This window comes from Stenella coeruleoalba (assembly GCF_951394435.1).
Source record: "Stenella coeruleoalba genome assembly, chromosome: 10".
Lineage (NCBI taxonomy): Eukaryota > Metazoa > Chordata > Mammalia > Artiodactyla > Delphinidae > Stenella > Stenella coeruleoalba.
The window spans coordinates 74,037,095-74,059,003 of record NC_137156.1 but is presented as its reverse complement, the minus strand read 5'-3'; the positions used below and the strand labels follow the sequence as shown (position 1 = coordinate 74,059,003).

The 21,909-nt window shown below is 45.8% G+C and overlaps 1 protein-coding gene across 4 annotated transcripts in view; it reads right to left on the bottom strand.

Moving 5' to 3' along the window:
* ABHD6 (abhydrolase domain containing 6, acylglycerol lipase) overlaps window positions 1–21,166 on the bottom strand; it is a 53,709-nt gene extending 32,543 nt beyond the window's left edge. The window contains exons 1-2 of one of the 4 annotated variants that reach the window (XM_079934396.1): window positions 20,902–21,166; window positions 3,126–3,190 (exon numbers count right to left, since the gene is read on the bottom strand). The gene's annotated coding sequence lies outside the window, so the exon portion shown is untranslated. Of the gene's footprint in view, window positions 1–3,125; window positions 3,191–20,601; window positions 20,630–20,901 lie in introns of those variants that run through there. The other 3 variants (XM_079934395.1, XM_079934397.1, XM_079934398.1) reach the window with 3 other exon arrangements.
* Between the last annotated feature and the right edge of the window lie 743 nt (window positions 21,167–21,909).

Here is a 21,909-nt window from a genome sequence, read left to right as displayed (position 1 = left end):
AGATAGAAGAGCGACAGCCTCCATGTACTGGACGACTGCTGTATGCCAGGCCCCGTGTAGATGGTTCACACACATCCTCTCATTTTATCCTGCACAACACTGGGAGTAAGAAGCATTTCTCCCATTTTAAAGATGGAGAAACTGAAGCTTACAGAAGTTAACAAATGCCCCCAAGGTCACCTGACTGGTACCTGGCATGAGCTGCATTTCAGTCCAATCCTGTAGGTGTGCCTGGTTCATGCTACCTTTGCCTTCTCTCAGCACTTGCTAAGCAGATATTTATTGTACATCAGTTACACAAAAGACCCGGAGTTCAGTGTTCCCATAGACATTCTTTGCACTTCTCCAGAACTATTTTAAGAGGATGTAACATGCTAACTTTACAAGTTAACAACTTGTTACCTTATTGTTGCTGGTGTCTTTGAATAACTAACCAGTGCTGGGACTTCCCTGGTGGTCCAGTGGTAAAGAATCCGTCTCACAATGCAGGCAACTAAGCCCTGAGTGCCTCAACTACAGAGCCTGCTAGAGCCCACGTGATCTGGAACACGCTCGCCACAGCTAAAGAAGAGAAAACCCGTACACCACAACGAAGAGCCCATGTGCCGCTACTAAGAACCAACACACCCAAAAAACACCAAAAAACAACAAACAACAACAAACTAACCAGTGCTGCTCATAATTTTTTTCTTGAACTCTGCAATATGAAAATTCTTTCCACAGTGTTGTCCACCTGGAAAAAGCACTAAGTTCTTGAAATCTGAGTATAAAATCCCAGCTGTTAAACATTGTTGCATCTACCCAACACTGATTTCTGAAACTAGGTTCTTTTTTTTCAATAATTTTTATTTATTTATTTATTTAATTTATTTAGTTTTGGCTGCGTTGGGTCTTCCTTGCTGCGTGCGTGCTTCCTCTAGTTGCAGCAAGCGGGGGCTACTCTTCGTTGCGGTGCGTGGGCTTCTCTTGTCGCGGAGCATGGGCTCTAGGCACACGGGCGTCCGTAGTTGTGGCTCGCGGGCTCTAGAGCGCAGGCTCAGTAGCTGTGGCACATAGGCTTTGTTGCTCCGCGGCATGTGCGATCTTCCCGGACCAGGGCTCAAACCCATGTCCCCTGCATTGGCTGGCTGATTCTTAACCACTGCGCCACCAGGGAAGTCCTGAAACTAGGTTCTTGTAAAGATAAACCAATTCCTCAAAATTATCACTAGGGCTTCCCTGGTGGCGCAGTGGTTGAGAGTCCGCCTGCCGTTGCAGGGAACACGGGTTCGTGCCCCGGTCCGGGAGGATCCCACATGCCGCGGAGCAGCTAGGCCCGTGAGCCATGGCCGCTGAGCCTGCGCGTCCGGAGCCTGTGCTCCGCAACGGGAGAGGACACAACAGTGACAGGCCCGCGTACCGCAAAAAAAAAAAAAAAAAAAAAAACCTATTACTAATGACCAACAGCTAAAAAAGATACTAAGATTCTCTTGTATGGAAGCCCCAGGATTGATGAGATAGAGTAATTTGAGAAATGAGCAGCTCTAACGCCTTGTCACAGGAATCTTCTCCATCACGAAGGAAAATCGCACTGAAAGTTCCAAGGAAGTAGTTAAGCCTGCCCAGTCATCACTGAACGTGTGGCATGACCCTAGGATTGCTGCCATAAGGTGCTCACCTCTGCCCTCCTGGCCTTGTCTCCCCCTCACTCTGGCTGAGCCCATTCCTCCTCTGTACTTTGCAGCTCAGACACCCCTGCTGTTCAAACAAGCCATGGCTCTGAGCATGCAAAGCTTGGTTCCTAAGATTCTCTGCTCCCGCTCTCCCCTGGATATTCCCATGATACGCTCCTTACTTTTCCCCTTGAACAGTCCCATGATGAGCTCTTCATTGTCTTCCTTGAAGAGCTCACCATATCTACACCCTCTGCCACTCCCTCCTACAGGAAACGCAAAAATCAACATACCTGGCCAGGACCTTCTTCCAGACTTTTCCAAAAGCCTGCTTCACTATCTCCATGACCCAAAAGTCCTGTCCTACAAGGTCTCAGGTACATCTCTCCCCTTGCTCCTGACTTGTCGATTTCTGCCAACAGTATCCCCATCAGTCTGGCCTCCCAGACTCCGATGCATGTCTCACTCTTCCTCCTTGCTCAACACTCCTGTCAGACAAGGAGGTGCCAGCACTGGAGCCAACCTGTCTGAGTCTAGACAAACTGCACTGTTTATAGGTGGTTATTTAAATGTAAACTAATTAGATAAAATTCAAAGTTCAGTCCTTCAGTCACATCCATCACATTGTGAACGCTTGAGAGCCACATATAAATAGGAGCTGCTGCGCTGGACAGCACAGATTTAAGGTGTCCACACCCCCCGAAAGCCTGTGCAACCAATTCCTTTGGCTTAACATTTACTAGGAACGTCGTGGGGGAAGAAACATTCCCACCAGGTGTGAGACGTCGTAGGAGTCAGACCACAGCTCCCTCGGCCGCCACACTGCGTCCAGGTCGTCATCTCTCCTCGCTCCCACTTCTGTGAAGACTGCTCTTTCACACCCCGTTCAGTCCTTCCACCACCAGCTGCCAGAGGAATCTTCTCAGTTCACACCGAGGACAGGGGGCTCTGGTCTAGTGTGAACTCTGAGTACTCCGTATGATCCCGACTCAACTTCCTGGCCCCCACCTCCGCCTGCACCCCAAACATCCAACTCCTGCCCCCACAAAAGCCCCGCACAGCCTCACACTTCATCTCTCTCACACTGTCCCCTTCGTGTGGAGCACTTCTTTCCCGCCTGCCTGATGAACTCCTCTCTGTCTTTGGGGCTGATTCAAGTGTCACACTCCCCAGGAAAGCATCCTGCTCCCCACAGGCCCAGGTCTTCTTGACTCCCTTCAAACTCAGAGCCCTGCTCCAGGCACAGTCTTTGAGAAGGGAGGGCTTTTGGATATATATCTTGAGCTTTAAAAATCTTCAGGTGCCCAATCCCCTCCCCACCAGACCTACTGAACCAGAGAACACTTCTGCCCCCAGACAGGCTGGCCTGCAGAAGGGTGCCAGGGAGCTTACAGAGTAGCCCCAGTCTCATTAAAGGGCTGCCTTGCCCGCCCGCCCACCCCGTAATATATGGTGTTAAAAATCTATACTCACTCTTTGAAGAGCACAGCCTTCTTTCCCAACTGCTACTGGCTCTGGCAGAAGCTGAAATTGAGACTCTGGAATCACAGGAAAGAAAATGACAAAGCATTAAATCATATCAGAGAATACGAATGAAGGGCTAACAACCAACCGGGGAGGCAGAACATCTCCTCCTCGGCACAGGAGAAGTGCAAATATCCTGTGGCTTTAAAGTTCCCTCCGGGTCAGGTCACCTCCCCTAATTAAACAACCTGCACCAAGGGTAGGCAGGGCAAGTGAGATAAAGAGCTTGGCCAGGAAGGTGTGAAGGTCAAAGAAGGAATCTGCAATGAGGATAAAGCAAGGGACTGAGCTGGTGATACCTGGCCTGCAGGAGCGAGAAAGGCAATAAGGGAAACAGGCATGCTTGGGTGAGAGGGGATACTGAAGGCTTGAAACTTAACTAAGACCTTCAAATAAAGATTAAAACTCCCCTTCTCCATCTGGGATTAGGGTTACCTAAAGTTATACTCACAAAGGAATGAGAGGAAGGTGGCAACCAATGGGGAAATGAATACAGTATTTCTATTAGAGTGGCTACAGAGAGGGGACCGCAAAGCTCAAAAACAGGGCTGGACAGAGCAGAGATGCTGGCAAAGGCACTGCAGCAGAAAAATGAGGAGACAGGTAGATGGGTGATTGAAGGTCACAAAACCCCTGAATTATTCCAGAGGGGTCAAAGAATTAAACATAAAAAAATAACACCGAGATAGCCTCATCCACCAGAGAGCAGACAGCAGAAGCAAGAAGAACTACAATCCTGCAGCCTGAGGAACAAAAACCACATTCACAGAAAGATAGACAAGATGTACCAGATGAAGGAACAAGATAAAACCCCAGAAAAACAACTAAATGAAGTGGAGATAGGTAACCTTCCAGAAAAAGAATTCAGAATAACGATAGTGAAGATGATCCAGGACCTCGGAAAAAGAATGGAGGCAAAGATCGAGAAGATGCAAGAAATGTTTAACAAAGACCTAGAAGAATTACAGAACAAACAAACACAGATGAACAATACAACAACTGAAATGAAAACTACACTAGAAGGAATCAATAGCAGAATAACTGAGGCAGAAGAACGGATAAGTGACCTGGAAGACAGAATGCTGCGGAACAGAATAAAGAAAAAAGAATGAAAAGAAGTGAAGACAGACTAAGAGACCTCTGAGACAACATTAAACGCAACAACATTCGCATTATAGGGGTCCCAGAAGGAGAAGAGAGAGAGAAAGAACCAGAGAAAATATTTGAAGAGATTATAGTCAAAAACCTCCCTAACATCGGAAAGGAAACAGCCACCCAAGTCTAGGAAGCACAGCGAGTCCCATACAGGATAAACCTAAGGAGAAAAATGCCGAGACACACAGTAATCAAATTGGCAAATATTAAAGACAAAGAAAAATTATTGAAAGCAGCAAGGGAAAAACGACAAATAACATACAAGGGAACTCCCATAAGGTTAACAGCTGATTTCTCAGCAGAAACTCTACAAGCCAGAAGGGAGTGGCATGATATACTTAAAGTGATGAAAGGGAAGAACCTACAACCAAGATTACTCTACCCAGCAAGGATCTCATTCAGATTCAATGGAGAAATCAAAAGCTTTACAGACAAGCAAAAGCTAAGAGAATTCAGCACCACCAAACCAGCTCTACAACAAATGCTAAAGGAACTTCTCTAAGTGGGAAACACAAGAGAAACAAGGACCTACAAAAACAAACCCAAAACAATTAAGAAAATAGTAATAGGAACACACATATTGATAATTACCTTAAACGTGAATGGATTAAATGCTCCAACCAAAAGACACAGGCTTGCTGAATGGACACAAAAACAAGACCCATATATATGCTGTCTACAAGAGACCCACTTCAGACCTAGGGATACATACAGACTGAAAGTGAGGGGACAGAAAAAGATATTCCATGCAAATGGAAATCAAAAGAAAGCTGGAACAGCAATACTCATATCAGATAAAATAGACTTTAAAATAAAGAAAGTTACAAGAGAAAAGGAAGGACACTACATAATGATCAAGGGATCAATCCAAGAAGAACATATAACAATTATAAATATATATGCACCCAACATAGGAACACCTCAATACATAAGGCAACTGCTAACAGCTATAAAAGAGGAAATCGACAGTAACACAATCATAGTGGGGGACTTTAACACCTCACTTACACCAATGGACAGATCATCCAAAATGAAAATAAATAAGGAAACAGAAGCTTTAAATGACACAATAGACCAGATAGATTTAATTGATATTTATAGGACATTTCATCCAAAAACAGCAGATTACACTTTCTTCTCAAGTGCAAGACGGAACATTCTCCAGGACAGATCACATCTTGGGTCACAAATCAAGCCTCAGTAAATTTAAGAAAACTGAAATCATATCAAGCATCTTTTCTGACCACAACACCATAAGATTAGAAATCAATTACAGGGAAAAAAACATAAAAAACACAAACACATGCAGGCTAAACAATACGTTACTAAATAACCAAGAGATCACTGAAGAAATCAAAGAGGAAATCAAAAAATACCTAGAGACAAATGACAATGAAAAATGATGATCCAAAACCTATGGGATGCAGCAAAAGCAGTTCTAAGAGGGAAGTTTATAGCAATACAATCCTACCTCAAGAAACAAGAAAAATCTCAAATAAACAATCTAACCTTACACCTAAAGGAATTAGAGAAAGAAGAACAAACAAAACCCAACGTTAGGAGAAGGAAAGAAATCATAAAGATCAGAGCAGAAATAAATGAAATAGAAACAAAGAAAACAATAGCAAAGATCAATAAAACTAAAAGCTGATTCCTTGAGAAGATAAACAAAATTGATAAACCATTAGCCAGACTCATCAAGAAAAAGAGGGAGAGGACTCAAATCAATAAAATTAGAAATGAAAAAGGAGAAGTTACAACAGACACCGGAGAAATACAAAGCATCCTAAGAGACTACTACAAGCAACTCTATGCCAATAAAATGGACAACCTGGAAGAAATGGGCAAATTCTTAGAAAGGTATAACCCTCCAAGACTGAACCAGGAAGAAATAGAAAATATGAACAGACCAATCACAAGTAATGAAATTGAAACTGTGATTTAAAATCTTCCAACAAACAAAAGTCCAGGACCAGATGGCTTCACAGGTGAATTCTATCAAACATTTAGAGAAGAGCTAACACCCATCCTTCTCAAACTCTTCCAAAAAACTGCAGAGTAAGGAACACTCAAAAACTCATTCTATGAGGCCACCATCACCCTGATACCAAAAGCAGACAAAGATACTACAAAAAAAGAAAATTACAGACCAATATCACTGATGAATACAGATGCAAAAATCCTCAAAAAAATACTAGCACACAGAATCCAACAACACATTAAAAGGATCATACACCATGATCAAGTGGGATTTATACCAGGGATGCAAGGATTCTTCAATATATGCAAATCAATCAGTGTGATACACCATATTAACAAACTGAAGAATAAAAACCATATGATCAGCTCAATAGATGCAGAAAAAGCTTCTGACAAAATTAAACACCCATTTATGATAAAAACTCTCCAGAAAGTAAGGCATAGAGGGAACCTACCTCAACATAATAAAGGCCATACACAACAAACCCACATTCTCAGTGGTGAAAAACTGAAAGCATTTCCTCTAAGATCAGGAACAAGACAAGGATGTCCACTCTCACCACTATTATTCAACATAGTTTTGGAAGTCCTAGCCACGGCAATCAGAGAAGAAAAAGAAATAAAAGAAATCCAAATTGGAAAAGAAGAAGTAAAACTGTCACTGTTTGCAGATGACATGATACTATACATAGAGAATCCTAAAGATGCTACCAGAAAACTACTAGAGCTAATGAATGAATTTGGTAAAGTCGCAGGATACAGAATTAATGCACAGAAATCTCTTGCATTCTTATACACTAATGATGAAAAATCTGAAAGAGAAATTAAGGAAACACTCCCATTTACCATTGCAACAAAAAGAATAAAATACCTAGGAATAAACCTACCTAGGGAGACAAAAGACCTGTATGCAGAAAACTATAAGACACTGATGAAAGAAATTAAAGATGATACCAACAGATGGAGAGATATACCATGTTCTTGGATTGGAAGAATCAATATTGTGAAAATGACTATACTACCCGAAGCAATCTACAGATTCAATGCAATCCCTATCAAATTACCAATGGCATTTTTTACGGAACTAGAACAAAAACTCTTAAAATTTGTATGGAGACACAGAAGACCCCAAATAGCCAAAGCAGTCTTGAGGGAAAAAAAACAGAGCTGGAGGAATCAGTCTCCCTGACTTCAGACTATACTACAAAGCTACAGTAATCAAGACAATATGGTACTGGCACAAAAACAGAAACATAGATCAATGGAACAAGAGAGAAAGCCAGAGATAAACCCACGCACCTATGGCCAACTAATCTATGACAAAGGAGGCAAGGATATACAGTGGAGAAAAGACAGTCTCTTCAATAAGTGATGCTGAGAAAACTGGACAGCTACATGTAAAAGAATGAGATTAGAACACTCCCTAACACCATACACGAAAATAAACTCAAAATGAATTCGAGACCTAAATGTAAGACTGGACACTATAAAACTCTTAGAGGAAAACATAGAAGAACACTCTTTGACATAAATCACACATCCTAGAATAATGGAAATATAAACAAATGGGACCTAATGAAACTTAAAACCTTTTGCACAGCAAAGGAAACCATAAACAAGACGAAAAGACAACCCTCAGAATGGGAGAAAATATCTGCAAACGAATCAACAGACAAAGGATTAATCTCCAAAATATATAAACAGCTCATGCAGCTCAATATTCAAAAAACAAACAACCCAATCCAAAAATGGGCAGAAGGCCTAAATAGACATTTCTTCAAGAAAGACATACAGATGGCCAAGAAGCACATGAAAAGCTGCTCAATATCACTAATGATTAGAGAAATGCAAATCAAAACTACAATGAGGCATCACCTCACACCAGTTGGAATGGGCATCACCAGAAAATCTACAAACAACAGATGCTGGACAGGGTGTGGAGAAAAGGGAACCCTCTTGCACTGTTGGTGGCAATGTAAATTGATACAGCCACTATGGAGAACAGTATGGAGGTTCCTTAAAAGACTAAAAATAGAATTACCATATGATCCAGCAATCCCACTACTGGGCATATACCCAGAGAAAACCATAATTCAAAAAGACACATGCACCCCAATGTTCATTGCAGCACTATTTACAATAGCCAGGTCATGGAAGCAACCTAAATGCCCATTGACAGACGAATGGATAAAGAAGATGTGGTACATATATACAACGGAATATTACTCAGCCATAAAAAGGAATGAAATTGGGTCATTTGTTGAGATGTGGATGGATCTAGACTGTCATACAGAGTGAAGTACAAATATCGTATATTAACACATGCATGTGAAACCTAGAAAAACAGTACAGATGAACCGGTTTGCAGGGCAGAAGTTGAGTCACACATGTAGAGAACAAACGTATGGACACCAAGGGGGGAAAAGCGGTGGGCGGGTGGGGGTGGGGGTGGGATGAATTGGGCGATTGGGATTGACACGTATACACTGATCTGTATAAAATTGATGACAAATAAGAACCTGCTGTATAAAAAAATAAATAAAATAAAATTTGAAAATAAAATAAAATAATAACACTATGAAAGTTCTAGAAGAAAACATGAGAACTCTGTTTGAAAACACCTTCACAGGGAAAGCCTTTCTAAGTTAAGATTTAAAACCTAGAGGCCATAACATAAAGATTAATAAGCTGACTACATAAAAATGTTTTTAAATGTCCACATGGAAAGGGATATCATGGGACTTCCCCAGTAGCGCAGTGGTTAAGACTCCACACTCCCAATGCTGGGGGCCCAGGTTCGATCCCTGGTCAAGGAACTAGATCCCACATGCATGCCGAAACTAAGAGTTCACGTGCCACAACTGAGGAGACTGTGAGCTGCAACTAAGGAGCCTGCTGGCCGCCACTAAGGAGCACATGTGTCACAACTAAAGGAGCCGGCGAGCTGCAACTAAGGAGCCTGCCTGCCACAGCTAAGATCCAGCGCAACCAAATTAATAAATTAAATAAATAATAAATAAAATAAATATTTTAAAAAAGGATATTATGACCAAGGTTAAAATGTGTCAATACATATCAGAGATGACAGACTAATAAAGGGTCCTACAAATCAATAAAAACAACAATAAAATCCAGTAGAAAAATGGGCGAATGATCTGAGTAGTTCATGTAACAGAAAGGAAATACAAATGACTCTTCGACATATAAAAAGATGCTCATTCTCATTTACAAGAGAAATGCAAATTAAACCTACAAGGCGATGGTGATCTTTATTGTATTGGCAAAGAACAAAATGCGTAATAACAGACTGTGCTGCTGGGGCCGTGGGAAAATAGATGCCCTCACGCAAGGTACAGATTTATACTCCCATCAACAAACCCTACAGATGGCATTTTGGCAAAATCTGCAGCAATGTACAGTACACATACCTTTGATCTAATAATCTAATTTCTAGGAACTGATTTGTGTTCATACCTGAACATGTTTGAGAACATGTTTGTGAAGGTTATTTGTTATAGTATTACTTATCACGGCAAAAAAAAATTGGCACTCACATGCCCACTCGTAGGGGATATGTTAAGTAAATGATGGTACAACTTTATAAAGAAGTATAATGTACAGCCATTAAATACAAATAAAATTAACTATAAGCCATTAAAATAATGTGGCATATTTGTCTCTACGGGTAATGACCTCCAAGGTACACTGTTAACTAAAAATGCAAGGAACAGAAGAGAATGGGTAGAATAACATCTCTTGCATTGAGAGAGAGAGAGAGAAATATGCATGTTATGCTTATATGTGTGTAAAATGTTTCAGGACGGACACAGATGATAATCATGACTGGGGTTGGGAAGGAAACTGAGAGGCTAGGGGCAGAGATGAGGGAGACTTTTCACTGATATCCTTTTGTACCTTTTGAATTGCTACCATGTGCACGTTCAAGGTTTTCCCTATTTAATTAAAAAATACAATATAGGGACTCCCCTGGTGGTCCAGTGGTAAAGAATCCGTCCTGCAATGCAGGGGACGTGGGTTCGATCCCCGGTCAGGTAACTAAGATCCCACGTGCCGCAGGGCAACTAAGCCCGTGCGCCACAACTATTGAGCCCGCGTGCCACAAACTACAGAGCCCATGCGCCACAACTAGAGAAGAGAAAACCTGCACGACGCAACCAGAGAGAAGCCCACACACCACAGTGAAGAGCCTGCAAGCCACAAAGAAGAGAGCCCGTGTGCCACAACTAAGACCCGACGCAGCCAAAAATAAAAATAAGCAAATAAAATAAAATATTTTAAAAATACAATATAAACTCCTCAAGTACAATGGTCTATCCTACATTGTCCAATACAGTAGCCACTAGCCACATGGTGACTGTTTAAATTTAAAATGATCAAAACTAAATAAAACATAAAATTCAGCTCCTCAGCTGCGCTAGCCACATTTCACATGCTCAATGGCCACAGAAAGTGTATCTCCTTCATGGTTCTGGGAAAGGTACTGATAAGAAGATTCACTCCGTCCTGCTTTGTACCGAATCACTAGCAGCTGATTCCCCACGGGGGTTTTTGCTCGAGAGCCAGCCAAGCCCACAGCCCCAGGCCCTGCTTCTGCCACCTGGGGCAGCACTGTGGGCAAGGAAGCTCAGCCCAGCAGGCTGGTCCTGTAGACAGAGAATCAGAGAACCAGAAAATCCTGCTACCCAATCCTGAGGAGAAGGGACACAGCCCGAGGAGAGAGAGAGGCAGGCAGGTCAATCAGGGGCTCAGCTGGAAGACAGGGGGCTTATATACCCAGTGGCACATCTTCTAAAAAAATCGTACTGGCCAAGAAGCGAGGCAATGAAACACGCACAACGTATCCTGAACTAGCCCAGCACCTTCAAAGCAGCAGCCTCTGGGATCAAGATGTAGGCTGGCGATTAGTCTGAAATAACCACCTGCTTGAAATCATGCTTAAAGCAAGAAAACCCTACAGAAATACAAGCCAGTCTTCCACTGGATAAAAGAGGAGCCAAAAGCCACTTGACCCTTTACCTCCAGGGACCACGAAGCCTTTAGGCTCTCCCAGAACAAGCTTTAACTCGAACACTGCTCTATGAATTAATGCAAACACACGCACTGTCATTGGCTGAGATCAGCTCTCAAAGGTAAGGTGCTAGAAAGAGCATCACATAAGTGACTACTTTCCACATGACTGAAAGGAATTAAAATAGCCCTCTATATGGGTATGCAAGAGCAGAAGGCCGGAAATAGAACCTCAGGGCCCCAAAACACTCTCCCATGGCTCGAATCTGTGCTCCGAACTCAAAAGAAAAGCAAGGAGATTAAAGAGGGCTTTGTCATTTCTAAAGGAGGGAAGCTGGTCTACAGTATTTTCTAACTGCAGGGACAAAGCCAGTGTGAGACAGAAAGGAGCCCTGTTATAAACAGCTGGCAGGTTCTACCAGGACAAGAACTCTGGCTTCCAGCATGAGGTTCAGCATTCAGAGCCCTTCGTGAGCTGGTCCCTACCTTCTCCAGCCAGAATCTCTTCCCCAGAGATCTCTGTACACAGGGAAATCAGCATCAGAAAAAGGTGATGCCACGCTCAAAATTTTAGTCAAAACACAGTTTTGTTTAGAACTTTATCCAAATAAGTAAACAAAAATCAAAATCTATCCTAAGATCAATAGCAAATATGGAACAAGATTTAAGTTATAACTGTCATCCTGTGCTAATTCTTAGAACAAAGAATAAATCACACGTAAATTGCCTTAGAGTATGGTAAGTCCTTCCAGTTAACATTTGGTTGGCACAGCGCTATTATACAAGGGATGTTTTTTGCAAAAATGCTTTACTGCTTTGCCCCAGGCCTCTCAATCCTTTGATTTTCAAGTCCCGCCCTCTCGTCATCAACTAACAGGTGTCACATCTATTACTGCCTCCACAGTCAAGCGGCTTCTGCGGTGAGTTCATGAAATCCCATGTCTCTCTCTCCAAGGTTTGTCTTGTATTTGTAAAATGTCCTTGAGACCTGGGAGAGACGATGACCAAGAGGTGGATGCTCCTGGAGCATGGCTGGACACCACTGTTGAAAAGAGACGGAGGCACGACGGGGTGGGACCCAAGTTTGTAAGTGGCAAGTCCATTAATGAATATTTTCCTGTTATAACGTCTGCTTCCCCACTAAAACCTGTAAACTATGGGGAATCTGCTACTAGATAGGCTGATAATCAGACCCTCTGGTGACTGTACCTGAACTGGCTTTGTATTTTTCTCCACTGCCCCATTTTCTGTCGACCTGGATGATACCCTCTCTATCTATCCCCATCTCCTAACAATTCTTTCTGGCAGAACTAAGAGTTATCTCCTTCAGTCCCCCAGCCATTAGCAACCTCGGCTTCATTCTCCATACCTACAAGTATTTATGACCTGCATCTTTTACCATAATACTCACGAAAACACTGGCTGTACCCTCCACTAGGCTGCAAGCTCCTTGAAGACAAGTCTTACTACATCTCTGCATCTGCCGTGGCACTTTAGCATACACGAAGGGCAAGGGAAGAGCTAAATGGGACCCCACGTTGGATCTGCTTGACTTTAACCTTTGCCTTTCGTTGCTTTTGTTATTATACTCATACATAACGGCCTGCCTCAGGGAACCCTGCCCACCTGTGAACCACTGCAAGAAAAAAAGAAACACATCCCCTCACCGAGGCTGGTCATTCCAGGAGATGTTCTGCAAGACCGATGGCCCTTTTACTTTACTTCCTCACCACCTCCCCCTCTCTGATTCTATAAAAGAAACTGGCATCCAAGTCCAGATAAGATGGTTTATCAGAGACACTAGTCTGCCATCTTCTCGGTCAGCCAGCTTTCCGAATAAAGTCGTCTTCCTTGCCTCAACACCTCGTCTCCGATTCACTGGCCTCTTGTGCGGCGAGCAGAGCGAGCTTGAGCTCGGTAACACTTGGTGGTCACTTGGTATAAATACCAAGTGAAAGCATGGAAGCCCTGAATCAGCAGGGCGGCCCCAGCAGCGCCACTGCAGGCCATTCCTTCACTTTGCCCATTACGGCCACCAGTCAAATGAACTTTCCTCATCAGAGCAGTGTAGCTTTAGAGGCTCCAGTTCAGATGGGAAGGTGAGACCCAGAGAGGTTAAGCCAGGTGCCCAATGGCACACAGCTCTTCTCTCCTCTGCCCCTACTCCACTGGTGGCTCACAGTGGCCCTCAGCATGACATGGAAGGCCCCCGCCCCACCTTTCCCTGAATGATCTGCAATCCCTAAGCCTTACGCTCCTTCACACCCGCACAGCTTTGGCACAAACGCTCCCCTCTTCCTAGCACGCCCCTGCCTGCTGAGCTCCCGCTCAACCTTCAAGTCTTGGCTATGAAAATATTACCCCATCTGTAAATGCTCCTCTGAGGGTTCAGCTGCGCAGTTCCATAACCTGGGTTCAATTCTCTGCTCTGTCGCTGATCCGTGTGTGACCTTGGCAAGTCACTGAACCTCTTAGAGCCTCGGTGTGGGGACAAAATGAGATGATGCACGGGGACTGCTCACAGCAGTGACTGGCGGATGCGACCGCTCTCAGCACAGCTGGGAAGAGCTGCCCTGCCTTCCAAGGCGGCGCTAGAAAGCCCTGCCACTGAAACTGAGCAGGACCCTATGGGGCCCTCCTAGGCACAAAAGCCCTTCTGTGTCCTCCATTTCTTGTTTGTAGGCTTCATTCAGCCTCCTTGACCTTCCCTGAGTTCCAAAGGGAATATTCAAACAGTTGCTAATCAGGGAAGAGAGGGAATGCAGAAACAGAGGAGCTGTCAGAATAGTGCAGCCTTGGGGCAGGGTCCTGGTTCCTCCTCAGGGAATATACATCACAGTATCTTTGCCCTCTTCTGCGGAAACTAAGTCCCCCACCCAGGTGGAGGATGGTAACTTCAGGATGAGCGCAAGATTCCTGGAGCACTACCCTGTTACCTCACCACCAACCAATCAGAAGAAACTCACAACCTGCAGCCCGCACCCCAAATTTGACTTTAAAATGGTCTCCCCCAAAACCACCAGGGAGTTCGGGGTTTTTGAGCATGAGTCACCTGTTCTCCTTGCTTGGCCCTGCAATAAACTTTCTCTGCTCCAAAATCTGACGTTTTGGTTTGCTTGGCCTTTCTGTGTGTCGGGCACACGAACTTGTGTTCAGAAACACCACACCTCCATCACCCTGCACTGCCACTGTGCCCAGGTCTGTTCAGATGCCTGCTATCTTTATATTCCCAGAGTGTAACCCATAGCTCAGTTCCCAAACTTCATCACATATAAGGCTTGAATTCTATTCCATATAATCTTTTCTGGGGGGGGGGGGGGAGGGGGGAGCTGTACCACGCAGCGTGTGGAACTTCCCAGACCAGGGATAGAACCTGCGCCCCTGCAGTGGAAGTGCAGAGTCTTAACCACGGGACCGCCAGGGAAGTCCAAGCTTGAATCCTATTCTGGGTATATCACAGATCAAACACCCAATACCAATAGCCAAAAGCCACAGCTTAAACCACCTAGGAGAAAGGCTGCTGTCACTTTGGGTAATTACTTCACAAGAAGAGGATCTCAACCTGCAGCAGGGTAAGTAAGAACCTGCCCACACCTTCAGCAGGAGGTACAGCTTCCCTGAATCAGCAGCTTCCCTGGTACAGCCCCAAAGGCGTCCAACCACGGACAGCAACACCCTACACAGCTTCTGGGATTGAAAAACCTGAAATATGATCAAGAGGGTTTCTGAGGGTTCCGTTTAGGAGGATATCTTAATCTCTCCCTAACTTTTTTTTTTGGCTGCGTTGGGTCTTTGTTGCTGCGCCCCGGCCTTCTCTAGCTGCGGCGAGCAGGGGCTACTCTGTTGCGGTGTGCGGGCTTCTCATTGCGGTGGCTTCTCTTGTTGCGGAGCATGGGCTCTAGGCACATGGGCTTCGGTAGTTGTGGCACGCAGGCTCAGTAGTTGTGGTGCACGGGCTTAGCGGCTCCGGCATGTGGGATCTTCCCAGACCAGGGCTCTAACCCGTGTCCCCTGCATTGGCAGGCGGATTCTTAACCACTGCGCCACCAGGGAAGCCCCCTTGACCTCTTCTGAAGAGGCAACTACATCCAAGGTCAGAGAGGACTTTGGTTTGCAAAAATTATGTCTTTGGGGCCGGATTAATTCTTTGCTGTGCATCTCCTATGCATTGTGAGGGTAATTAACAGTATCGCAGGCGAAGTCCTCAAGTTGTGACAAGCAAAAATATCTCCAGATGCTGCCAAATGCTCCCTAGGGGGAAAGCTGCCCTCAGGGGAGACCACTTCTACAGGAAGTGAGCCCACTCAACTCCAACCTTTATTACTGTAGTTAATCAGTGAGGAACATTTTTAGCCACTCACCAAATCTACTTTGACATATTTTCTTCCAGTGCTCAGGAATTTTTTTTTTTTTAAGGGCACAGTCTAGAAGGCAGTTCTCTTGAAGGCAGTGGTTCTCAACCCGGTCTGCACAACAGAACCCCCCAGGGAGCTTTAAAAAAAATACAGATTCCTCGGATTCCAGGGACCACCCTCAGAGATTCAGATTCAGCTGGCCTGGGGCAGAGTCCAGGCATGGGTATTTTTTTTTTTTTTTGGCCGTACGCGGGCCTCTCTCTGTTGTGGCCCCTCCCGTTGTGGAGCACAGACTCCAGACGCGCAGGCTCAGCGGCCATGGCTCACGGGCCCAGCCGCTCCGTGGCATGTGGGATATTCCCGGGCCGGGGCGGGGCACGAACCCGTGTCCCCTGAATCGGCAGGCGGACTCTCAACCACTGCGCCACCAGTGAAGCCCCAGGCATGGGTATTTTTTAACCTTCTCTAGAAGGTTATAACATGCAGCCAGGAGATGCACTGCCCAGAGACACTTCATCTGATTCCACCCTCTCTCCCATCCTTTGAATCCGGCAGTGTTAAAAGCCAGTGAGCCATTCAGCCAAAATGAGGCTAAGGGGATTTATTAACATCCTCATCCTTGACAGTAAAACTTCCTCTGCACACTCCATTTCTTGGCCTGCAGATGACTTGCCAGAAAGAAGGGAACTTAACCCCGTAATCAAGTGGCTTTCCCATGGCCTTATAGATATAAACAGTGCTATCCCATAGGACTTTCTGTGAAGACAGGAATGTTCTCTATTTGCTCTGCTTAATACGGTAGCTGCTGGCCACATGGCACGTGAGCATGTGAAATGTGGCTAGTGTGACTGAAGAACAGAATTTTTGATTTTATTTAATTTGAATTAATTTGAATTTAAATAGCCACATGTGGCTAAAGGTCGCTGTAACGGATAGTACAGTAAGTGTTTATGTCCCTACAGGGTCACAGAAATAAAGAAAAGTCCTAAAGTCTGCTAAATTCCATAGAACTGTGAAACTTACAAAACGTTATGTCTTAAAATATCTAAACTCAACAGTCCTTAAATTATCAAATGGGATCCTAATGTATTCCAACAAAGAATCAATTTAGGAGAAATTTTAAAGTAAAAAATTTTTTTTCAACTTGCATAACTAGCTTCCCAGCATATTCCAAACACAGCTTTGAGGGGGGCATTCCTGGCCCTCTTCTTTTGAACTCTCATCATTGTAATAATTGATCTAGTCATCAGAATAACCAGGAGCTGGAAAAGAACACGACACAGGGAAGTTGATTTCCACTCTCAGCAGTTCATTAGAGTACTAGGATAAAACACTCTTGCTTTCCTTCCCTCCAAACCCAGATAACTTTTGCATGGAACCTCTTGCCCCCAAGATAGGCCTGAACCAACACACAATGAAAACCAAGGTCATCTCTAAGAGCAAGTTTTTTTTCTCCTATCATTGTTTCATAATCACTTACAATTGAACAAATCGCATTCACGCATTCATTCCAGGTGTGCAGATCCTCACAGAACTAGTAGCTCATAAATTTTTAAAAAGCTAACAAATAGAAAGGCAATTCTATCTCATTGTAAAGGCAATGGATGGTTTGGAGTTGAAGAAACTCTCACCGGCCTTCCTGAGTACAAAATAAATATATTTATCTCAAAAATAAAAATTGTATATCAACTATACTCCTATAAAAATTAAAAGAGGTCTTCCCTGGTGGGGCAGTGGTTAAGAATCCGCCCGCCAATGTAGAGGACACGGGTTCGAGCCCTGGTCTGGGAAGATCCCACATGACACAGAGCAACTAAGCCCGTGCGCCACAACTACTAAGCCTGAGCTCTAGAGCCGGCAAGCCACAACTACTGAGCCCGCATGCCACAACTACTGAAGCCCACACGCCTAGAGCTCACGCTCCGCAACAAGAGAAGCCACCGCAATGAGAAGCCCACGCACCGCAACAAAGAGTAGTCCCTGCTCGCCCCAACTAGAGAAAGCTCAAGTGCAGCAACGAAGACTCAGTGCAGCCAAAAATAAATAAATAAAAAATAAATTAAAGTACAGAATCTTTAAAAAATAATAATAATAAAATAAAGGAAAAAAAAATGCTTACTCTCCTCGGCCCGAACTCCCTTGACCCACCTCTAAGCAGAGTATGAGCTATTTAATAATGAGTTAATAATTCTCCAGTAATTCAAAGTGGTGCTCACTCTTCATAATAGCTGGTACTTATTGAGTGCTTACCACATGCTGGGCCCTGTGCTTTATTTTATCTAAATCTCACCACTGCCTTCTGAAGCAGGTACCATTACCAGAAGCTGAGGCTCAGAGTTTAGGTAACTGGCCCATGGCCACACAGCTACCAAGTGGTAGAAATGGGATTTGGACCCAAGTCTCTCTGATTTTCTGGTGGGAATCCTTTGGGTTGTAAACAAAAACAAACATGTAATTATAGCATTCGGTACCACACTGAGCCATTCTCTCTTTGATCAGCTGCAGCTCAATGAAGGGAGTTTGGGGTAGCAGGGTTCAGAAATCCTGAGCTTATCCTTACTTCAGAAACCAACCCATCCCCCATGGACCTCTTTCTCTGTCCTGGGGCTTCACCAGGCAAGTGGAAGAGGAGTCTTGGGGAACACTCGTGATCCTGCTAGGACAACTGCACCCAAGAGGACAAGACAGATGCGTGCTGCAGAACTTTCCAAACGCCACCATGGGAGTAGAAGGTAGTAGGGTCCCAGCTATGGGATCCCAAGGGAGAAAGAAACAAATTTTAGTTGGGGGCAGGGGAAAAATCAGGGTAGTGTTCTTGGAGGGGACAGATGAGCTAAGGGGTAGGTAATATTTTGTTAAATCAAAAACAAATGGAGGGCTTCCCTGGTGGCGCAATGGTTGAGAGTCCGCTTGCCGATGCAGGGGACACGAGTTCGTGCCCTGGTCCGGGAAGATCCCACATGCCGCGGAGCAGCTGGGCCCATGAGCCATGGCCGCTGAGCCTGCGCGTCCGCAACGGGAGAGGCCACAACAGTGAGAGGCCAGTGAGAGGCCCGTGTACCGCAAAACAAACAAACAAACAAACAAATGGAGACCAGCCTTAAAAATTCCCTGAGCAGATGAGACCAGTTCAGTCATACAAACAAAGCTTAATTTATTTTGCAAGACTAACTTGACCTGGGTCATTTCTTGCTTGTCCCTAAAAATCATAAGCAAAACCTTGTTTCCCAAGGTTGATATGAGGTAACTATTAACCAATTCCCTGTTATTTAAGAAAATTCTAACACCATAACCAACCACTGTAAAGAATAAACCGTCACTGCTTTCTCCCTATGTAAGCTGCTTTATAATAATATATCCCTGAGCCTCATTCCATCGTTTTGGTTTGAGTGCTCCGGGTTCTGTCTTGTTGGTGTGTTTGCGCAATAAATTTTTACTAATTACTACTCTGGTGATTCATCGGTTTTACTTCTGTTATTTCTGGACTTTTGACAATTTAGACATTAGAGATTCCATGAAGGGCATTCCCAGAGGTGCGGACAGCCTAAGCAAAGGCAGCAGCAGGAAGAATGTGTGTTCACTAGCCTGGGCTAGAGCAAAGGAAGCAGAGAAGGAAAGGGGAGGTCACAGTGCAGAGGGGGAGGGGGCAGGGTCTCCAGGGGCCTAGCTGAAAGGCTGAGGCAGCATCACAGAACCCAGGAAGTACCCAAGTAACTATCCGAGGACCTGTTTTGCACCCCGGTCCTGGCACTGTCAGGCTGTGTGGCCTCAAGCAAGTCCCTTCTCCTCTCTGGGCATCAGTATTCTTCAGGAGGCTACCAAGGATTTCTTGCTGGCCTGAAAACCTAATTTTAGAAAAATAAACTGATGGTAGGAACACAGGTTATTAATTTCTCTAATTTTTAACTTCCTATATTTTAAAAATATTGTTGATAAGAATTTATTAGTAACAATAAAATAAGTCTAGTGGTTCAGAATAGGGGCCTTGAGGTCAGACTCACTGTGTGTTCTGGGAGGGAACCATATCTGAACCCCTCACATTCCTCCTCTAAGAAATGGGCACAGTGGTGGCACCTACTTCATGGCGCTGTTGAGAGGAATAAGGCAGGTTTTTTTAAGGTGCTTAGGAAAGGGCCTGGCACCCTGTATTTGCTTATTGTATGTCTGCTATCATTAATAATAAACTATTTTTAACTCCCAGCCAGGTGTAGTCAGCCATTAGGGATTTCTGAGCCGGTGAGAGCTGAGACAAATGCTGGCCTCTGGTCCCAGCAGGGACCTTTTGTTACTTAACCAGCTAGGCCCGGGGGCACAAAAAAGGACTCAAACATTGGCCTGGATGTACAGCCTTTTCACCCTCCGGCACCCTCTTCCTCCCTCCCTACCTCACTCTGTCAACTTGGCCTCCTCCCCTCCTCTGCGGGTTCAGGGGTGCAAACCCGCACGTGCTCTGCCCTGCAGCTGGCGTTACACAATCTGCATTTCCAAGACTGCCAGGAAGCCCTTGTAGGAGTGGGCAGGGGATGCTGCGGCTGTTGGCCGGCCGGCTCCGGGCTGTCAGGGTGTTTGGACCAGTATCCTGACTCGCCAGCTGAGGGGAGGAGAGGGCGCAAGGGCAAGGGAATTGGGGCAGGCTGAGGAAAGGGGAGCTGAAAGGCTGCTGGAGGTCGGTTTGGGCTGGGAGAGGTCTTGAGGGGTGCGGATGTCTGGGGGCAGGACGGGGGCAGGTGACTGCGGCTGGGAGGGCAGCCGAGCAGCAGCCCTTCCCCAGAAAGTGGGAGAAATGGGGGTGCAGGAGCCTCCAAACCACCCAGGCACTTGGGTGGGGAGCGCACACGGGTTGATGATGGCGCAAGCAGTGGGGAGGCCAAATAGAAAGAGGTTGCAGGTCCCCGACCCATCCTCACCTTGTCCGCGGCCTTAGGAAAGCAGGAAGTAGGGGGACCAGGGATTCGGAAATGTCAAACCTATCCAGGCACCGGAAGGAAGCGCGCAGGGGCTGATGCCAGGGCGGGGGAACGCAGTAAAAAGGGAGGTGCATGTTCCCGACCCTTCTTCACCTCGTGCCGCTTGGAGGGAGGCCAGGCAGCCCGCACTCGGTAAGTGGAAGGTAGGTCACGGGGCCATTGGAGGAGCCCCCGGATACTCCCTCCTAGACGTGCACACCCCCACCCCGCCTCAGCCCGCCCCACCCCACCAGCGCTCACCTCACCTGACCTCAGCCGCCTGGGACCAGCCGCACTATCTAGACGCCTGTCCTCGGCCCCGGGCTCCTGCTCAGGTCCAGCAGCACTGCCCGCGCCCGCGCCGCTCTCAGCTCCGGGGCCGGCTCGGATGGGAGCCTTAAAGGCGCTGCGTGAGGGCCTACGTCCTCCGACAGAAAAGCCGGCTCCGCCCGCGCCCGGCCCCCAGCGCTGCTCCCCGGCTGTTGCGTTCTGTCTTGGGGTCTCAGGGGCAAGAACCCCTAGCTCCCCGGCGCCCCCGGCTTATAGCATTAAGCCCGGAGTGTAAAGTTAGTATTCCGCACAACCCGACCCCAGCAACCCGTCTCCAGGCATCCAATAGTTTCACGCCGCGAAGCCAGGGGCGGGGTTGGGGGAAGAGGGGAAGAACCCAAACACCCCAGCCCCGCCCCGAAGGCGCTCACTTGCGCCCTGGGGGAGAGATCGGAACCCAGAGGGCCACACACAGTTTCACAATGCGACGCCAGAATTCGTCGCGGCATTGTGTTTCATTTACTGAGCACCTGTTGTGTGCCTAGCTCTGCTGGGCACCGCACCCGGCAGTAACTCCCGCTGGATCTCTGACCCCGAAGGGCTCGGAGAGAAAGACAGGTTCTCGGGCAAGCAAAGTAACCCTACCTTATATGGGTTATCTCATTTGATCCTATGAGGTGGACATTGTGCTTGGCTTCCTGTTTCAGAATTCTGAGAAGAGGGGCTTGCCCTGTAAAGGACAGAACTGGGAATTCCAACCCTGGATCGTCTAGCTCCAAAGCTCTTGGGGACAAAAATAGCCATCTTATAAGGCTTTCAGCCACCACTGGTTAAATGCCCGCTATGGCCATTTCTTCATTTTAAGGACAATTAAACCTCACTAGGCCAAAAAAATAGGAAGGGGAGCATAAAGGTTATCACCCATTAAAATTCAAATACTGTTTTCTGTCTAACTTATCCGCCACAAAGCCTAGGTTTTTGAACATCTGGCCTCAGTTT